A 15,709-nucleotide genomic window follows, 5' to 3' on the forward strand; every position below is an offset into this window, starting at 1 on the left:
TTGCAGACAATTGTAGGGAATAGCTTGGAGTTGTGTCTTGGCTAACAAAACTTTTTTAGGAGTTATTTTATTCTTTACTTCTCCTTAGTCATAGAAAAAGGCTGAGAGCTGTCAAACTCTAAAAGAAATTTCCTCTCTATTTCCCTAACCTTCAAAATAGGCACAGTTACTACCTGAAACATTGCCCATGTTTTTGTTTGTTCATTTAAAAAATTCTTTGTTCTGCTCAACATTCCTGCTTTTCAGAACTCAATGGGTATAGAGAAGTTCAATGCATCTAAGTCTTGCTTCCACAAGTAGATCTAGGTCCTGCTTCTTCAAGTAGAATTCTCTATTTTTCACCTCAGAATATATAGTTCACTTTGGAGAATTGCACTTTACTGGTTCTTTTTGAAGGTAGCAATCATGGCTATCTTCTTTCTACTTTTGCCCATATCCCTGCTCAACCTTCACTCCTTAGGACACAATTTACACATATTTTTTCTCTTAATTTCAGCCAAGATGACATTTGTGCTTCCATTTTTTACATATCCTTGCTGCCTATGATTAATTTTGCAAAAAAGCAAAAGAAATGTTTATTTTATGAACTATCATAAAAAATGTTGGAAATTTTTCATAATAGCGTTTGACTTTTGAATATTGACTTATTTTGCTAATATAGAAAACAGGGCTGTGGTTTTTTAAAAAATAATACTGATTGTTGGATCTAATGTCAAATACTCTATGAGTGGGGGGGAATTGCAAATGGCAGTAAACTTTGCAATTCCTAATTATTAGCACTGACTTAAGTCTTTATATAAAAGTTATTGAGAAGTTATGATACAAGCACAGTAATTAAGAATATTGGACTTTTGGCTAGGCATGGTGGCTCATACTTGTAATCCCAGTACTTTGGGAGGCTGAGGCGGGCAGATCACGAGGTCAGGAGATGGAGACCATCCTGGCTAACACGGTGAAACCCCATCTTTTCTGAAAATACAAAAAAATTAGCTGGGCGTGGTGGCGGGACGTGTAGTCCCAGCTACTCAGGAGACTGAGGCAGGAGAATGGAGTGAACCAGGGAGACGAAGCTTGCAGTGAACTAATGCCACTGCACTCCAGCCTGGGCGACAGAGCAAGACTCTGCTCAAAACAAACAAAACAAAACAAAACAAAAAATTTAAATAATGTTGAAGAACTTCTAAGTATGAAACAAAAAAAGAAACCCTAGTGGAAATGACTAAAAAATATTTAATAACATGAAAAAGAAAACATGCATATGATCAAAAAAAGATCAAAAGATTACATTGAAATTCATAATTTGTAATATACACAGTAAATTAAAAATACACAGTAAATTATACTTTAGCATGTAAATGGTTCTGACAAATCAATATTGGAAACATTAATACAAGATAAAAATGAGCAAAGGAAAATTTTCCAATCATATTTATCTTGATAAATGTGTATTTAACTCAACTATTTCCTGTGTTTCTATATTTGTGTTTTATCTGGCATTGCTATAGTTTTAGAGGATATGCATCAAAATGAGATTAATTATACCATCTTGACAAGAAGAAATTCATTTGGTTAATAAATATTCAAATGAAAATATTCAAATTCTCTGTAGTAAAAGAAATAAAAATTAAAATCATGAGGCATTAATTTTCCTCTCTCAGATTAGTCATGTTATGAAGGTAGATAATGGTCATAACATAAAAAGGGATTTTCTCATGAGATGTGAGTCAGAATATAAATTGGCATAACCTATGACATTTGCTTTTTAAATTAATTTATTTAGCCATTTTAATTCAGAAATTAAATGTCTAGAAATTTATCCGTAGAAAAACTCTATACAAGGATGGTCATGACATATAATTTATTTTAATAAAAATGGAAATAGCCTAAATATCCAACAACCTGATTAAAGTATAGTTTATTAATGCAGTGGAATATTTAGTCATTAAAAATAAAATAGGGAGAATATGACTAAGCATTTTGTACAACTTGAAACTGTTTTTAAGACACATATACTTCAAACATTTACAAACAAAACATGTTTAAATAAATATGTCATCTAGACATCTGCTACTTTAATGTTACACAGTCCTCTAAGGTATTTTTTAATTTAAATAAACTTATGGAGCCCCATCTCAAGTACTGTGGGTAGTCAAGTTCTCTACCCAATACCCCAAGGATTATCAAGATGTTGATTCTTTTTACCCTCCTTCTACAGGCTTCTTGATTCCTATTCTGGTCTTACATTCTGAGTTGGCTCATTATTATAATCCATGTTGCTGAAGGCAAAAAATAGACAGTCTCTTCCTTCATTGTCCAGAAAAAAAATTATACACAGCTATTGTGTATTCCCAAGACAACTGCTTTTGAGTATGTAAAGAAGGTTATAACATGGCACAGAGAGGCAACAAATTAATACTTAATATAAGACTTTCTAGCTCTAAATCCCTAGGGTATCTCTACCACATGTAGGTAACCTAGACCTACCTGTAGATCAATTTCTCTCCTGACAGTTTTTTTTTTTCTGTCCTGTTGCCTGGTCAGGCTTTCTCTCTTCAGGGATTGCTTTCTGTACCTCACTATTGTATCAGTTCCTGATCCCAAACCACAGCTTTCCAGGAAAGGATTCAAAATTTTAATATTCATCTGTTATATTGGGCAAATCAATTTAACTTTTTTTGTAATGACTCTTTCCTTTCAGACTATATCTACAATACTAACATTTTGCAATTAAAAAGCATTCCAACAAAGTTTTGCCTAATCAAAAAAGCCATTCTCTCCCTAAGAGAAAATTCTGCTGAACTCCGAGGGTATCCAACATAAAACACAGTAAGCTTTTAAAGGCAAATTTGAATGCTTCCTATTGAGCTAGATATAGGTATTCACTGAAACACATAAATAACTGTGTGTGTGAGCTAGGAGAGGATGCACACAAAATATATATATAAATTATCTCTTGTAGTTGAGTTGGGTATTTGGATGGTGTGGTACTCAACTTTTGAAACATTGCATTTATCAGTATATGTTTGAATAGTAAACAGGCATTTGGTAATTTTTAAGAAGCTAGAATATGAATAATTCAAAGATGAATTTGGTGACATCTCAGACAAACTGAAATAGGATCATTCAGACTTTCAAAGCTGTGTTTCCAGAGGCAAAAGAGAATCTCATTCAGAGTTGCTCATCAATGTTCAATTTCCAGTCTGAAATACCAAAAGGGAATTGACTTAGGCCCTAGAGAGTTGGTTTCTTGTATTTAAATGGAGATATTAGTATCTTCCCTCTCCCTTAGTATTTAACATTTCTCCCCTTCTTTAGAAAATTCTGAAGCACACAATTAGAGCCTTAGAGCTACACTGTTCCCTATGGTAGTCAATAGCACCATTTAGCTATATTGAGCACCTTAAATGTGGCTTAATGTGACTGAGAAACTAAATTTTTAGTTTTACTTAATTTAATTTAGTTTTTAAAACTAGTACTCAATTCAATTATTAGAAAACTCTTAGGGCTGTTTGGGAAAACTTGGACATACAAATCTATTTTTTGACTGTACATTTTATAAAATCTAAATATAGATCTAATATTTCCAATGAAAACTCAGTGTCCAAATTGAGATATAAGTGTAAAATACACATCAAATTTCAAAGATGTAGTATAACAAAAAAATGTAAAATATGTCCTCAATTTTTATACTGATTACATGTTGAAATTATAGTATTTTTGGATATATTGGCTTAATATCCATTACTTATATTGATTTCACCTTTTTAAACTTTAAAAAATGTATCTACTAAACAATTTTAAAATACACATGTGAATCACATTACATCTTTAATAAACAGCAGCACTAGAAGGTAAAATCAAAGCTTACTACAGAAATCACAAACTGGTAGAGATCATTTAGCCTATATGTCATCCATATAACATTTTTAATTATTTGTAATTAGTTACAAGTATTTAATATATATATTTAATTTTTGAAAAATGTTGGTAACTGGCTCCTCTTGAAACGTTAGAAAATTTGACAAAATTACATTTTTTCTTGCATAGCAAGAATTTGCCTGAACTGGCAGTGGCTGCCCTCTGTAGCTAGACCTAAGCTCTCTATTTTGCACAATGCTCCCTGTTAATAAAAAATAACACTCTGCCAGACCACTGAAGACATTTGAGTTTGAAATCTTTAAAGCACATGACAGGATGATGTAAAAGAAATGGGGATTTTTACCCACTAAGTTTGTTCTACAAATATTCTCTACATTGGGTAGTTTCCGTTTTTCTAGTCACAAAAATTGATCAACATTTACAAGGTGAAAATCCCATTGAACAATTAAACAGCTGTCCCTAACTCATGTAACAAAACCAGAATGAAGTGACATCTTGCCTTGTGTGGTGTAGAAAATCCTAGTTATATTTAATGCAGAGTCTGCTCCTTTAAGTCCTGGGAACCTCCCAAGTCCTCCCTGCACTATTGACCTATATGACAGGCTTTAATTAGCACAGATTTTTCATGTTCATGGATAGATTTGAAATTTGGAAGTACTTAATGAAAAAGGTCTGTTACCTTGACCAGGCTGAAATTGCAGTTAGAGGACATTTGCTTGCTCCAAAGGCACTGCATACAAATATATGAATAGTAACACTATGCATACAAAAATGAAGCTTTCATTTTTTTCCTAAAGGAACATTCATGTTGATCTGCTGTTAATACTCCCTGAAAAATGTGAGTGACATCTTTAAAACTTATGAACTAAATACAACTAGATTGCTTGACAGCAATTCAAGCATCATAAATTTCCCTTTGCCTGTTGGATTAAAGGAAATTAGGTGAATAAGCAACTCTGTCTTTTACTAAAGCCTGTATATGTGGCTTACAGTCTAATAGGATACAGAACTGATAGATACATACATACATATGTACATATGTACATACGTGCAAAGTATATAAGTAGAATAATTACAAAGTCTTCAAATTGTGATGAAGAAAAACATGCAGAGATAGAGAATGATACTAGGGGATTAAGAAGTAGTTGGGGATCGGATACAGTGGCTCAGGCTTGTAATCTCAGCGCTTTGAGAGGTTGAGGCAGGAGGACTGCTTGAGCCCAGGAGGGCAACATAGTGAGATCCCTTGTGGTCCCAGCTACTTGGGAGGCTGAAGTGAGAGGATCGCTTGAGACCCAGAAGTCAAGAGTGCAATGATCCAAGATCATGCTACTGCACTCCAGCCTTGGCTGGACCTCTTAAGAAAACCTCTTTAAAAAAAAAAAAAAAAAAAGTGGTTAGGTAAATTTTGAAGGTCTGAAATTTGAGGTGAAACCTGAAGAAATAGTTATGTGAAGAGCAAAAGAATGGTCCACATCCAGAGGGAAGAGCATATGCAGAAGTCTTGAGGCACGTATGTTTAACTGAAAGGAGGCCAGTGTGACTACGACAAACCCTGACCTGGCCATCTGGGCTGTGAGCCATGGTGCAGACCTGATCATCATTTTGGGCACCATCATTTTGATTCTGACATGGCACCCTCATTAGCAGAGGCAGCTGGATGCCGCCATCCTGAATGCGGTCTTCACATGCTCAGCATAAGCCACCTCAGCCCATCCCAGCGTGCACCTAAACCAACCAGCTTAGATGTAACCTGCAGCACCAGAGACTTTGCTCTCCTCAAATCAACTAGAGATGCCCCTGCCCCTGATCTTTTTTTAATTTTTATTTTTTGGCCTTAAAAGACCCACTTCTCTTGTCCAACCTTCTCACCCAGAGCTGAGACTCTATTCTAACATGTGTTCCTTACTGGACAGGAACATTTTTCCACATTGTGCTCATTCTTTTTGCTTTTATCCATTGTTTTTATCTTTGAATAGGAATTAGGTGAAAAGCAGTATAGATGACTTGGGAAGGTAGAGGAAGAAAAAAATCATTATTTTCTCAACCCTCAGAAGTTTTTAGTTGGAATGGTCCCTGTAACAAAAGACTGATTAACAAGAGAAAAACAGAAGTTTATCAACATGCATACTTCATGTATACGTGGGAGATACCCAGACTATGAGTAATTTCTCAAAGAGATGACTTTAAATTACATAGCATCTTTAGTAAAGAGCAGTATATTTTTGGAAAAGTGACAAGTCAGAAAAAAAGGACTTTGATTCTCTAAGGGTGGCCACTTGTGAGAAGTCAAACAAATGGCAGATAAAGGCTGGTTAGTAAAACTTGCTAACTGTAAACTCCCCTAGTGCTATCTCCAGGCCCAAAATGGGTCTAAAGTAGTCTTCAGTAGTTAACCTGTGTTATCCCTGCTAGAAGGAACAGGTAGGGAGATATCATTTTTCCTTGAAAATCTGTGTCCTGCTTTTAGGCAAGAGAGGAAGGGCAGAGAGCTTTTCTGCATCTGCTTCTTAAGTGCCTCCAGCTCAACAAAATCCTTATACCAAAGAGGTGTATCTTATTTTGGTGTGGTATATTCTGGTCTTCCACAGAGTAAAAGAATATAGCCATGGAAAGAAGTCTGGAATTCATCAAGTATAAAGTCAGATTAGCAAAGGACATTAAGTAGGGGGCATGATAAATCCTATTCAAATTTTAAAATGATTATTCTCACTGCTATGCAAACAAATGAATAAACAAAAAAATGCTTGAAGATAGGTAAGAGCGACAGGTCAAGGACCAGAGGGGGAGGAGGGAAGTATCCAGGTGTTGGAGTGGGTGTTTGTTAAATTGATGCAAGATCAACATGTCAAATTGATAAAACCATGCTAACAATAAATGTTGGCAATTTCAACAATTGGTGACAAAAAAAATCAATATTTATTGAGTGCAAGCTGCCTTATGTTTTCTCCATCAAATTTACACAAGCTTATAAGTGTGTTAGAATGAGCTCATTTTTTTAATCCAAAATGTGGTTATTGAGATGATTTCCCACTCATCTTGATTCAGAGTGCTTTTAACGCTGCTTCCTCCTGAAGGAACATCCTTCTGTAAACCTTGCTTTCCTCCTGCAGGCAAGCAGAGGACAGTGGAGCAGTCAACACACAAAACTACTGTTTGTGCATAGCAAAAGACCATGGTGATTTTATAGCATCCCGGGCATTTCACACCCCTGAAGTAGGAACTGGGGCTCTGCACCAGGCATTTCTTCTTGGGTTTCCTCTTCTCCTCTTCTGGAGAAGAATGAAAGAGATGTTTTGCAAGAGGCATGTTCTCATGGGTAGGTCATCACCACCAGAAAGGTAGAATGAACTCATTTTACAGTTAAAAAAATTTAACTCAGACAGTTTGGCTAAAGTCACACAGCAATTAGCTGAGATACAAACCAGACTGTAGGATTACTAAACTGGTACTGTCATATATGTAAATTTAATTTATTAACAAGAATTGTTGAGAACCTACTGCATGCAAAGTCATACACTGTTTCTCAAGGAAAACAAATGAAAATGGAAAAAATCTTATAATAGGCTTTTGTTTACTGGTATGTGATAAAAACATGAACATGATTTTTTTTTTTCTGTAAAAATAAAAGAATTAAAAAACGATTTCCAGGCAAGGTGTCAGAGTCCTGTCAGCAGAGAGTGGTTGGCTCATGGGTAGTAAGAATAATTTATCAACAATAGTATAGGTTTGAAAAGGAAAGTTTTATTAGATAAAAAGAACGCTGCAGCAGAGTGCAGCAGGGCACTTAGGCAAGAGGACTGAGTGTGCTGCAGTGGATTTTCCTTAGAGGTATTTATGAACCTTAAAGCAGGGGCTTAAGGGTAATGTGGATCACATTAGTCACATAGGTCATGGTAAATGGTTACATTTGTGGACATTTTGGTGTCTTAATGTCAGCAAGAGTTGCACAATGAATTCTGACATACATGCATTCCAGAGATGTATAGAAATTCTACGTACTTATAAATTTTTGGAAACAAAATGTGAAATCAAATGCCCACTTTAGATAATAGGGAAGTCCGATTACTTCTAAATTCTTCAGATAAGGAGTTTTGCCTCTGGAGGGTCTGCTTGATAGCCACCTGGTGGACTGTGCTCTGCTCATTTTCCCCCTGACAAGTATCTTGGTCTAATCTTTGACCCTTTATAATCCCCTATGCTCTTGTCTACCTGCCGCCTACCAGGGTCTCAAGAAAGGGAAAATAGCATAGTGAAGACGATCATTGGGTCTGTCTGGCTGCTTCCTGATGAAAGGGGCTGTGGAAGGGGATATGTTTTGTATTCCCCTTTTTTGTTCTCTGTCATGTAGGGAATGAAGGGTCATGAAAAACTTGTTCAAAGTGGGAAGACTAGATTCCTTCAATAGGCCCCGTGTAAGTGGCAGTTCCTGTTGCTAGCTGGTATTGGGGTTGTATAGTCATCTGTAGGTGGAATTGTTGTTATCTCGAAGATATAAATGTAATTAGCACATTAAAAAGGTAGGGACCATATATTAAAAGAAGAATGATTAGGGAATAAATGTCCAAGGAATGGGAGGAACAAAGTGATTTTTGGAAACCAATCAGTTAGGGTTTGGGTCCAGTCTTGGTTACTTTGGGAAAGTATGTGTAGCCATTTGGCTTGTTTGAAAATATCTTAGACACTAGTTTCCACTTCTCCAGACACATTAAGGTAGGCAAAACAGGTTTTGTTGATGACAGAACAGACTCCCACTTATTTAGCTAGGAGGTAATCTAGAGCTTGTGTATCATCTAAAACCATTCCTGCTAGTGAGTCTAAAGACTTTCTAGCACTGATGGACCTGAGCCAGTTTTTGCTAAGGCTATTTCAAAGGAGGCAGTAAGTTCCTGTAGTGTGATTTCATGGTAAGTAAAACCTCCCCAAAAGTTGAGAGTTGTGACAGTTCCCACAACTGCAGTCACAATAAGTCCTGGGGCCCTTTTTCTTTTAGAATGGGATTTTATATTGGAAGCTATGTTCAAGATAGTGAATTGAGCAGAATCTATTGTACCCAAAAAACAATCACCATAATGAAGACAATTATCAAGGTAGGATAGGGCCAAAGCTTGAAAAGGGTTTAAATAATTATCAGCAGTACTGCAAAGCCATAAAAACCTAGAAGGGGTAGGTAATACAATGTGATTAGTTTGATTTAAATATTGGGAAAAAGAGAAGGGGGGTCTTTAGACAATTTTTGAGAGGCCTCATACAGGAGGAAAAGTTATGTTTATGTCCCAGTGGGAGAGGTTTAAAACTAGAGAGGTGCATGAGCAATGAGTAGAATATAAAATAAGTGGCACAATCATTATTTTCCACATTGGTTATATCATTACAGTCACATACATGAATGGTATTGGGAAAAATTGCCTTGCAAATAAAAATCTACGGCAAGTTGAACAATTGTATGTGAATTTTAAGTAATGATAGTTGGATAAAGAGTAAGTGAATTGAGGATAATATAAAATTGAAGGATATTGCTAAATTGAATACTTTTGACAAGGGTTTCCATTAAGCTCTTCTGGAGCACATAAGTAAGTGAAAAGGGAGGTGAAGGAAAGTAAATAATGAAGACAGCAAAGGGTTTCTGAAAAAAATGGTTAGTTTTACCTGGTTGTTTGCGAAACAAGAATCATAGATCTTCTGAGGGCTCACAAGTGTGAGTGGGCTGGTGTTGGTGAAGACTTTATGCAGAAAGATAGATCCCAGGGGAGATTCCCTGTAATTTCACAGCTGTGGGAGAGGTTGGGAGGACTTGAAGGCGTCTAGTCCAGAAAGCCTGAAGGAGTTTTCTGTTTGGAGGTAAAGTTTTTAAATATACCCAGTCCCCCGGGGTTAACAAGAGGGCTTGTTTCTGACCAGGAGGGGTCAAGTTTTGGATGATATTTTTCTTTATATTCAGTAATGGCCTGCATAGTTTTCCCCAATGAGACAACAATTATAACTCAAAGCCCTTAGCTTTTTCTTTCCTCCTATTATCCATGGGACTTTTAACAGGTATACTTCAGTCCTGTGTCTCCAAGATAGCTTCAAAATTCTACGTAGAGGTAATTAAGGAAGCCAGGTAAATCTACCAGGTGTCACCCTTACAAATACCTAGCTAGGTGATTCTTGAAAAGGTAAAAATGGATAGGAGATAGTGGAGGAAATCAAGCCATGATCTAAATAAAGTACTATTGATTTGCTAGTAGCTCTGCGAAAGCTTTTTTAGTTGGGTGATTAAACAACATGGGCACAAGTCAGGAAGATGAATTAGTATCCTTATGGTTACACAAGTAAGTCACTTTTTGATCCAAATCAGGAACATTCATGTTCTATATACCCAGTCACTTTGTTATTTATCTGGATAGGTGTGAGAGTGGAAAAATTCATTTTGTATTCTAATCATACCCTGTGAGCACATCTTTTAATTCATGGGCCCTTGCTTTTTGTTTGCTTGCTTGATTTTTTTTAAAATTTCAGAACTAAATAAGTTTCTGACATTTGCACCCTTTTAATTCCAGCTAGTCATTTAACAAGGCAAATTATTCTCATCATCAGAAAGGAGAGACAGGCATATTTGCCTTCTCACACCTTCCACTGGGGCACTCATAGCAGGGTCCATTAGCACATCAGCTGTGCTCCATGCATTTAGCTACAAAAGCATCACGGTTTCAAATGGTGTCTTGGAATGTACAAACCTGGTGCTCAAAAGCTCAGATGTTTTCAGTAACACTAGGTTTCATCTTCCTTTCCCTACTTCTTGCCCCTACTTCACGTCCCATTCGGGGAAGATAGCCCCAGTGGAAATGTTTTCTTTCTGTTTCAACCCCCCACTTCCATGAAATTAATTAAATGATGTCATGCTTCATTTTATCTGATTTGGAAGCAATTCATCACCCTTTTGCTGGTTGTATTAGTCCAAGCGATCAGCATATTAATTCATTTGTGAGAATAAGCTCAAGGGTAATTACAGTGAGGAGGTTTAATGCCTAAACGTGTTAATGTCTGTAATCAGAAGAATTTTCTCAGTGCGGAACAATTGTTAGACAATTACTGTTGGATATGATTGCCCTGGTAGACAACAGACGTGGTGTCAAGAGGGAAATAGCAAAAGCTTGTTTTGCAAGTATTGTATTATCAGCAAGTTCTCTCTTTTTCCCCCTACAATATTTTCTAAGATGTTCAGCTCATGTATAGCCATCCTTGTACTTACTCTCTACATTGTTGATTAAGTAAAAAAGTTGTATTTGTTATGTAAAAAGATCACAGGAGACAGCTTGGCACTTTCTGAAAGTCTTACCCTTTTCTTATTCTTTCTCTTCTGGTGCTTTGATTTTTATTTGCATAAAATTACCAACTTAATCACTGCCTTTTATTTCCCAATATGCCCCAGAGCCTTAATTACCTAATTTTTTTCCTGTAATGAGAAGATTCTTAGGTCTAACTGAATAACAAGACCCAAATATCAAGACCTAAGACCCATTCTTAACAGACAGCAGTCCCTCCCGATTAGCAAATTGCTAATGAATTGAATAAACATAGTGGTAGAACTTGATTATTGATTATCACTCATTACTCTGCTAGAGTAATTTTGTATGTGAATTTTAATTTAATTTCTATGATACTTATTTGTTCCTCAAAATTTTATGATATAATTAAAAATAAAATTGTAATCATAGTTTTCTTTCTACATAATATGCTTTCCAGAACCTCTTAGGCATGTATAAGATTGTATCTAGTTGCAAGGAACAGAAAAAAATAACTCAAATTGTCTTAAACCATAACCTATAAAGAGGATATATTGCTTTGTGTAACTGACACATTTCAAGGTAGAGGAGGTTTAAGCATTTTTATCACAGGGCTGTAGTGCCATTTACCTGCAATGCCCTGACTTCTCGAGTCTTCTCTATGTTGGTTTTGTCCCCAGACTGGCTTTCCAGTCTGGGGACTCCAGCTAGATATGACATCCTCAGTTCTCACAATTTTATGTGCTCTGTGTAAAACTCTGGTTTACTGAGCTCCCCAAGCCTCAAACCAGAGTCAGATATTTTGTATAATTTAGTTTAGACGTATCTTCTATCTCTCTCAATAGGGCTTCACCATACTTCTCATGAACTTGAGTTCAAATGAAAGTCAGAGAAATGCAGTATGTATGACTTTTACATACTCCATTTTACTCTCTTTTACTGCTGTATTTTAAGTTGTAGCACATTTGGTTTATTGTTGTTATTGTTGGTGATGGTGTTATTGCCTTTTAAAGCATCTAGTGTTAATACACTGCTAAACGATTAGAAATGGCAATATTTTCATTAAACCATTAGATTATTATAGTAATATTCCAGCTTTACAAATATCACTCTGAAGGAAGTAAATTCATGTAAACTTCTTTGTAAACTGCATAATAGAAGTAGATACCCTTTTCTGTCAAAGGCTGAGGAATTGCTCAACTATTACTTATCCTCATTTGTATTTCTCCTGCATCGGGGCTTTGGAAATAGTAAATGTGTCTCATCTACACAATGAGGCAGCTGAAGGCAGGAAGGAAGTCAGACTGCAGTTTTCATGACATTGGATGCCATAGCACAAGATATATTAGTCAGCCGTACAAAATACTACAGACTGTTTTTGTAATACATCAAAAATGTATTTTCTCCTAGTTCTGGAGGCTAAAGTCTAAGATCAAGCAAGGTACCATTAGGGTTGGTTTCTTGCAATGCCTCTCTTTGTGGCTTGTAGATAGTTTTCTTCTCACCTTGTCTTCACTTGGTAGGTGACAGAGAGATCTCTGATGTCTTTTCCTCTTCTTATAAAAACACCAGTCCTAGCTGTCCGCGGTGGCTCACTCCTGTAATCCCAGAATTTTGGGAGGCTGAGGCAGGTGGATCACAAGGTCAGGAGTTCAAGACCATCCTGGCCAACATGGTGAAACTCCATCTCTACTAAAAATACAAAAAATCAGCTGGGCGTGGTGGTGGGCACCTGTAACCCCAACTACTCAGGAGGCTGAGGCACAGAACTGCTTGAACCAGGGAGGCAGAGGTTGCAGTGAGATGAAATCATGCCACTGCACTCCAGCCTGGGTGACAGAGCGAGACTCCGTCTCTAAGTAAGTAAATACATACATATATACATACATACATACATACATACATACATACATACATACACTAGCCCTGTAGGCTTACATTCCCACCCTAATGACCTCATCTAACCTTCCATCCCTAAGCGTGCTATCTCCAAATACAATCACACTGCAGGTTATGGTTCATCAACATATAAATTTTATGGAGACAATTCAGTCCATTACACAAAGCTTAGGAGTGATTTAAGCAGAGCTATTCTTCAAATACACACAGAATACTCTATGTTAAAAAAAAGGGGGGGTTTTTATTTTTAGCACCCAGATTTTGGTTTCTAATACCATTCTGCAAGAAACAACCAAGCCTCCTCAGAGAAATGGCTGATTCTAGAACTGAGACAGGAACTATAGAGGATGAGCCTAAAGAATCTTGTAGTGCCAGAAAATAAAGAAACGCTAAGAAAAAGACACACAATGAAGAGGATTGTGTATCAATAGACCACAGAAGCCAACTGAAAGATCTCCCAATGACCAATGCTGAAATAACTTCAGTAACAAAATAAAAAGTTTTATAAAGTAGAAAATAAATATCCATTATCTTCACTCAGTGTGGACATTTACTTATATGAGGAAATGATTAAATATACTAATAAATGGTAGGGGAGGGAAGGAAGAAAAGAAACAATCTATTCAGAAGAATTCCAAATAATATATGTCGATACTCTGTCCTCGAGAAAGGTAGCATAACTCCTCACTCCTCAAGTGTGGCCTCTGCACAGCAACTTCCTTCCAAAGAGCACAATGTGGACAGGGAGAGAGAACAGAGAAAACTTTACAGGGGAGAATTGTTTGAGATCTAAGCAGTATCTAGACAAGGGACCCTTGATCAAAATCATAGTGATAAATCAGGCAGTGCTATAGTTTGGATATTTAACCCTTTCAAATCCCATGCTGAAATTTGATTCCCAGTGTTGAAGGTGGGGCCTAATGGGAGGTGTTTGGGACAGAGGGAAAAATCCCTCATGAATGGTTTGGTGCCATCCTTGCTGTAATGAGTGAATTCTTGCTCCATTAGTTCTTATGGGAGCCGGGTGTTAGAAAGAGCCTGGCACCTTTCCTCTGCCTCACCATGTGACTTCTGTATATGCTGGCTCTACTTCACCTTCCACCCAGACTGGAAGCAGCCAGAGGCAGAAGCAGAAGCAGAAGCAGACATTGGCACCACACTTCTTGCACCGCCTGCAGAACCATGAGCCAAATAAACCTCTTTTGTTTATATATGACTCAGCCTCTGATATTCTTTTCTAGCAACACAAATGGACTAAGACAAATCATAGTATGTACTGTTGATATGATGTGATATGAATGGCATTTTACCTTCATTGTTTTCCTCCCCAAACCTAAAACCCCACTCCAATGAGGAAAAAAACATCAGACAAATCCCAACTGAGGGATATTCTGTAAAATAACTAACCAATATTCCTCAAAACTGTCAAAGCCCTCAAAAAACAAGGAAAGACTGGGAAATCGGACAACCAAGAGGAGCCCATGGAGACATGAGAAGTAAATGTAGCATGATGTTGATGATGGAATCCTGGAACAGAAAAAGAACATTAGGTAAAAACTAAGGAAATCTGAGGAAAGTATGGATTTTAGTCAATAATGATGTATCAATATTGGCTCATTAATTCACAATAGGCAAAACTAGGTGTGGGGAATCTGGGATATTTCTCTACTACTTTTGCAATATTTCTGTAAATCTAAAATTGTTCTGAAGTAAAAATGATTTTTTAAGTGATAAATAGGCAAACAGTTGAAATTTCTTTTTATGAGGAGGACTATTTGACTGAGAGAGCACAACACTATGAGGAAAAGCAGCCACTGGCATGATCAGTAATTCCAAATAGGCCCTGGAGACATAATCCTAATATTAGAAAGAGTCTCAAAATTATTTCATCCAGTTTCTGACTTTTAATTAATATGAAGAGTTTGTAGCAGTTCAATCAATGTTAACTATTGTTATGATTACCAACAATAGTATTATTAACACCATTAAGGACACCACCTACTCAAGTGAACCTTATTTCTTCTGGGCATCTGCTGTCAGGAAACATGACCTTCCCTACCTATCTTAGTGATGTAGCTTCTCCTTGACCCTGTAGTGGCAGGAAATAAACACTGACCAGGGTATTATAGGGACCAAGCCTACTGTGAGATGATGCAGGCAAAAGCTCTTACATCAGGTGATCTCCAAAAGTCATTACTCTGCCTGGTAACTCACAAAGGCATTTGAGGATCACAGCCAATATATCATGACTTTAAAAAATCTAGGTATTTTCCTATCCCATGCACAGACACACTGGAAAAATGATCAGAGTACCATTTGGAGAAGGGTAAGAGAAAGAGACCTGTCTACGGCATTATCGGACGACTCTTCCTTCTTACACTGTCCACTCTGTTCAGGGACTCTGGGTCTGTGAACTGGTGCAGAGCAGTGATTTGAGGCAGAGGCCATGACTCTCCACAGTGGTGATTCTAACCAGTCCCCATTCATCAGCAATAGATTGTTATTGCTGTGATTTGTGTGTTCTTAACTTATATGGAGACCCTTTAGGAGTCTGGCCACCTATGTCAGTTGTAGGGATATCGTGATGAATTAACATGATAACTGTCTCCATAGATCAAACCATTTTGATGACAGCTGCAGGTGCAGTTATGCCCTCTTCCCTG

General features: G+C 36.9%; 1 pseudogene; it reads right to left on the bottom strand.

Annotated features, from left to right (window-relative positions):
• Positions 1-6,934: 6,934 nt before the first annotated feature.
• LOC123568027 (small ribosomal subunit protein eS27-like) lies at positions 6,935-7,188 on the bottom strand (annotated as a pseudogene).
• Positions 7,189-15,709: the final 8,521 nt, after the last annotated feature.

Source organism: Macaca fascicularis, chromosome 12, assembly GCF_037993035.2.
Source record: "Macaca fascicularis isolate 582-1 chromosome 12, T2T-MFA8v1.1".
Taxonomy (NCBI): domain Eukaryota; kingdom Metazoa; phylum Chordata; class Mammalia; order Primates; family Cercopithecidae; genus Macaca; species Macaca fascicularis.